Genomic DNA, 6,382 nt, shown 5'->3' on the forward strand with positions numbered 1-6,382 from the left:
TCTCTCCCTCACTCGCCGAACGGAGCCGCCGCCACCGACGAGCTCCCTCGCGGCCACCGCCACCCCCTAGCCTCGCCGATGCGCTCAAAGGCTCCGCCTCGACCCCCTCTTCCTCCCCACCGATCCACGGCCCTCCGGAAGCCCTGGATGCTGCCAGCTTCGCCGTTCCCCTCCTCGGCCACCGCGGATCGCCGCCGTCAAATCCGCCCTCGTCCGGCCTCCCTCAAGCTCGCCGTCCACCTCTACAGGGTCTACGTGAGCTCTCCGTCCATTTCCCCCTCTCTGTTTCGTCGTTCGCGCGCCGTAGCTAGGTTATCCACCGCGGCCGAGAGCTTCTCGCCGCCGGCCATGGCGTGGCCGTGGCCACAGCCACCGCAGCTCGCTCCCGAGCCCACCGTCGTGCTCACCGCAACCCCAGGAGGCCGCAGCGCCCTTCCGTTTCCCCTCTTGTGCACCGTAGCGCCGTTCCCCACGAGCACCGAAGCCACCGTCCGCCATTGCTGCTGCACGCATAGCCTCCGTGCTCCCCTGGCCTCACTGTGCTGCTCTTAGTGCTCCCCATGTCTAGTAGGTGCTACCCAGCCTCTCCATTTTCTCACTGATGCACCGTAGCGACGCGCCCGAGCACCACCGAACACCATCGCCGCCAAAGCTCGTCGCCGGCATGAGTTCCGGCGACCCCACGACCTCCCACTTGGTCCTCTGGATGCGCGAGAGCAAGAGCTTCTCCCTAGTGCCCTCAGCGCGCCAAACCACCGCTCGTAGCGCCAAACCCGCCACCACCCGAACTCTGGCTGCCGTCGTCGTCATGATTGCCGTCGCCTCCGGCCACCCTAGCTTCTCCTGTTGGCCTTGTTAGATGCGCGCGAGCCTAGGCATCCCGTAGAGCCCCTCCGCCGCTCTTTTGGTCATCGGAGGGCGAATCCCGACGCTCTCCGCCGTCCCTGGCCTCGCCGGCGACGAGCCTCGGGTCAACTCCGGCGAGTTTGACCCGGGTTTGACCCCCCTCTCTCTCACTGACACGCGGGCCCCGCCCGGCTAATTAAGTTAGGTTAGTATTAACTAAGCTAGGTTAGTTTAGTTAGACATTGACACTCGGGACCCACCGGTCAGAGTTTGACCGGACTGTGCCACGTTGACCTGCTGACGTCATCATGACGTCAGGATGACGCAGTAATGTTTTCTGGATTTGTTCTTATTCAGGAAATTCCAGAAAATGCCTAAAACTTCTAAAAATCATAGAAATTCAACCGTAACTCCAAATGAGATAAATTATATATGAAAAATGACCACAAATCATATAAATGGCATCTGAATAATCACATATGGAGTTTGAATTTGAATCTTATATTCAAACCAACTTCATTTAATCTGTTGCTAGTTGCATTAGCTCAAAACACATTCATATTGCCATGTCATGAGCATGCATCATATTGTGCATTGCATTGATTGTATTTCTTCTTTGTTGTCGGTATCTGTTCCCTCCAGGTAGAGGATGTTCCGACGTTGTGATCATTGACACTGATGAAGACTCAATGTTATCTTCAGAAGTGCCAGGCAAGCAAAACCCCCTTGTTCATTCCGATAAAATCCCACTCTCTCGCTCCTGCTCTCTTTTACTGCATTAGGACAACACCGATTCATCTGTTACTTGCTGCGGTAGTTGAACCCCTTTATCCTTTGCATGACCTGTCATTGCCACAGTAAATAGATGAAACCCACTAGCATGAGTAGGAGTTGTTTGAGCCCTGTTGTGCCTACTCATTCATGCTTGTTTGTCATGCCTGCTACTGCTTAGAGTCGAGTCAGGTCTGATTCATCCGGGATGAATCAGAGGTGTGTGAACATGTCCTACGGTGTGTGAGCTAAGCGTGTGAACACGATTTGGTAAAGGTAGCGGTGAGAGGCCATGTAGGAGTACATGGTGGGTTGTCTCATTGCAGCCGTCCTCAGGAACTGAGTTCTGTGTTTGTGATCCATGATTCAGCTACTACCACGCATTGGGCCCGAAACCAATGGACCCTCTCGGCTTCTTAATCGCCCTTGTCCTCTGTCCAGGAGTTGCAAGTAGTTTCTGGTGTTTGTAGTATGCTGGAGGCCGTGCGCAGCGCTGACCGTAGGGGTGGGCTGTGATGCGGTAGGCACGTGGCCGGGTAAACCGGGCGCCCGTTTGGTGTCACGGAACCCTGTTCACATCGTTTGGGGCTGTGAGCGAAACTCCGGCCGGATCTCCTCATGGATGGAACCCGAATAGGCGATAAACCTGGACTAGAGACTTGAGTGTTTAGGCAGGCCGTGGCCGACACCCACGTTGGGCTTCCGCTTGAAGGTTGCCGAGTACATGTCGTGTAAACGGCGGTAAGTGGTGAGAGCGTGTGTGAAGAAGTACACCCCTGCAGGGTTAACATCATCTATTCGAATAGCCGTGTCCGCGGAAAAGGACTTCTGGGTTGCTTATATCAGTTCATAGACAAGTGAAAGTGGATACTCTAAAATACGCAAGATAAGCGTGAGTGCTACGGATGGCGCTCTCGTAGGGAGACGGGAGCGGTTCCATAGTGGTGTATTGGTTCGTGAATATGTGGACTCGTGTGCGCCACCTCAAAAGAGTTACTTGCAGTCGTAGTTCAGGTTAGCCACCGAGTCAAAGCTGGCTTGCTGCAGTTAAACCCCACCATCCCTTTGTTGATAATGATGCATATGTAGATAGTTCTGATGTAAGTCTTGCTGGGTACATTTGTACTCACGTTTGCCTATTTTATGTTTTTGCAGAGAGACTTCAGTCTCACTAGTAATTCCGCGTGGTCTTCGACGTTTAGCTTGTTACCTCAGCTACGATCTTGTGCCCTCGGCAGGATCTGGTAGATAGTCAGGCTTTTCAGCCTTTTTCATTTATAGATGTCTGTACTCAGACATGATAGCTTCTGCTTGTGCTTTGACTTGTATGCTCTGAGTGTTGGGTCATGAGACCCATGTTTGTAATATCTCGCTCCTCGGAGCCTATTGAATAAAATACTTGAGTTGTAGAGTCATGTTGTATTTGCACATATCGAGCATATTGTGTGTATGTTATTGAAATGCTTGGTATGTGTGGGATCTGACAACCTAGTTGGTTATTCTTAGTAGCCTCTCTTACCGGGAAATGTCTCCTAGTGTTTCCACCGAGCCATGGTAGCTTGCTACTGCTCCGGAACACTTAGGCTGGCCGGCATGTGTCCTTCTTCGTTCCTGTGTCTGTCCCTTCGGGGAAATGTCACGCGATGAATACCGGAGTCCTGTTAGCCTGCTACAGCCCGGTTCACCGGAGTCCTGCTAGCCCAGTGCTACAGCCTGGATTCACTCGCTGATGACCGACACGTTCGATGCTGGGTCATGGATGCCTGTCCCTGTAAGTCTGTGCCACTTTGGGTTTACGACTAGCCATGTCAGCCCGGGCTCCTTATCATATGGATGCTAGCGACACTGTCATATACGTGTGCCAAAAGGCGCAAACGGTCCCGGGCTAAGGTAAGGCGACACCGTGGGAATACCGTGCGTGAGGCCGCAAAGTGATATGAGGTGTTACATGCTAGATCGATGTGGCATTGAGTCGGGGTCCTGACAGGGTTGGTATCAGAGCTTGACTGCCTGTAGGATTACCAAGTCAAACTGGTCGAAGTTGAGTCTAGAAATTCTTAGTTATATAAGGGAATTGATTGTGGGATGGAACGTAAGGCTCTTTTTACTCCTTATACCTCATGGCCTTCTGATCTGAGTCATCATCTTGTCTTCTACGGGGATTAAGAACTAGGCTATCTCTTCTTTCTATCAGGATCACGTGTTACTAATCCGTAGACTTAAGATTGTTGGGTTTAAGTCTCAGTTCAGTTCCTACTACTTTCGTATGTTAATTGTTGATCTCGGAACCTTGATATTGTGCTTCTGAGTGGTTATGCCACCATTTTTGTGAATGTCTCAAATCTTTTCTGAGCATTTACAGCCGTTATGCTGTCCGAGTCATCCCAGGTTTCTAAGTAGTCTGATGCATTTGCAAATCCTTTCTTCCCGTTTCAATGTTCCCATGGGCCAGATTAACCACACTAATCAGTGAGTTGAGGTACTCTGTTACCTTGACATATATGTTGGAGATATTATTATGACCCTAGGTGTCTTAGGGGATCATCTAGTAATTTAGCCATGATTTGTGTTCCGAGTGTGATGATTCTGGCCATCATTCTCGAAAGCATCCCGTGATGCTACTTAGTAATAGGTATTCTGTTCCTGGGTTCTTGAACCCGAGATTCACTCTACCTACTTCATGTTGATAGTAATTGCTAGTGCCTTTAGGATATTAGTAACCTTTGCGATAGTCCTTGAAGTCCGTGGTATCTCCTTCTTCCAAATACCATGAACTACTTATGGCAGAAGTTCCTCGTTGAACTGAACGATCACAACCAGAGTGCTCTTGATGAGTTCTCCATTATATATTGTGGCTCTGCCAGTTCTACCTTTCTACATGGGTTATCCGGAAGAAATATGTTGAACTTCGTTCGACATGCTAAACCATGCATCCACAACTCAGGAAATCATATGTTCTTTTGAGTTGTCCCTCTGTAGTTGTATTTGACCCTTGTCCAGCAGTTGATAGTCAAGTTGATGTCGTGCATTCGTGTTCACCGATGCTCGTTATTCTTGTGGTCCGTCAAGCCATTCTATCGCGGAATGACTAGGAGAAACAAACTCCAGTACCTCATCCATATCTAGGATTGGGTCAAAGTAGTTGTATTCCGCAGATCAAATGCCAATCCAGCTTTTGGTTCTGTTCTACCTTGGAGTATTACCCCCTTTATGTCAGAATTGTCATGAGAACTGCACCAACTCTCATGAATTTTGACGTAGTGATACTTCTCACCATCATTAGTCATTCCTCGGCCCTCGTGTTGATGCAACCGGAATACCGACAAATGAATTGTGATGTGTGAAATCAATACTCCCAGCAACCTCGTTGCTTGGTAGTTAAAGGATAATAATTTCATTCTTAGCGTGTTGGTTTTTGAATCATCCTTCCAAGACTGATCGTGCTACCTAGTCCTTATTTCGGTGCACCCTTCGATTGATGAGTTAGGATCTTGTCAAGTCCTCACTCATTTGATCATATCGTCTTGCCCTCAAAAGCGAGATTGTTCTCGAGCTTAGTAACATACCGGTGGTTCGTGATTTTCCGAATATCTTCTCGGAAGTATTACCAGGTTGTTCCCTGACTGTTATGTTGAGCTCGTGATCAAGTTGGTTTATCCTGTAAACCACCCTTTCTCCAAGAATCCGTGTTGGATACCCCTGAGCTAGTTGGTTAAGCTAGACAACAACCTGGAGAGTTGGAAGGTAAAAGCTTGCCTGACTTAGTTCGTTCCAAAGGGATATTCTTGTGTAGAGTGTGTTGAAGAAAGATGATATCTTCATCGATTGGTCCCTGTGATCAGTTGCTGGACCTATTGTCTTATCAATCCTTTGATTTGAGTGTGGGCTATCGTCAAATCAAATCAGTACCAACGATGCTCGTAATGTTGTCTTATTCGTGGTTGATCCCTCGAGCATACACCATTACATCTTTGGTCTGACCAATGCTATCACCGTGTTCACTTAACTATGGAATTCCTTTTAAAAGGAAACCTAGATGAATTGTTGTTGAGCCCATTGGCAACATCCTTATCTCCTCCATGATGTTGTTGAACATTAAGCTAGTGTTGGAAACTTTTGAAAGCATTTGTTCATGCTAGCTCATGAAGCATATGTTTGGATGAAGGTAGTGACTTCCTTTAATTCATGTGCATCTGTTGCAAGTTGCCGCCGTGGATTCGAGAAAGTCAATGTTGCTTTCTTTGGAATCATTCCAAATCAGTCATGCACACGTGCGAAGAATGCTGTGGTTTGAAGACTTGCAACCTTCAATCTATATGTATCCCTAGCACACCAAGCCACTGATTGATTTGTTCAAGGAGAAGAAGTTCCTTCATAAGAGCTAATCCGGACTTATGTAAGGACTTCGATACCCTCGTTGATGGTTCCACCTCCTGAACTCGGTAGTGTTTTATTATAAGACTACTATGTGGTCATGCTTGTCTGGGACAGCGTGTTCACATGTGTGTAGCAGAACCAGCTCATGTTTTGGAGCTTACTATCGTAGTTCATTCCCCGAGAATCTCACAACGTCATCTTGTCGATTTGTGTTGCAAACTTTCGTTTTTCTTCCTAGACTCGATGAGTCTGGAATATCCTGACACCAACCAGATCTGAATCTCAGGCAGATATGATGGTTTGGAACATTTTCCAAGAACTATAATATCGATCCCTTGGAAACCGGTAAAGTGGATGTCGTGGCCAACACACCCAGCCGGAAGACCTG

Source organism: Triticum dicoccoides, chromosome 3A, assembly GCF_002162155.2.
Source record: "Triticum dicoccoides isolate Atlit2015 ecotype Zavitan chromosome 3A, WEW_v2.0, whole genome shotgun sequence".
Taxonomy (NCBI): domain Eukaryota; kingdom Viridiplantae; phylum Streptophyta; class Magnoliopsida; order Poales; family Poaceae; genus Triticum; species Triticum dicoccoides.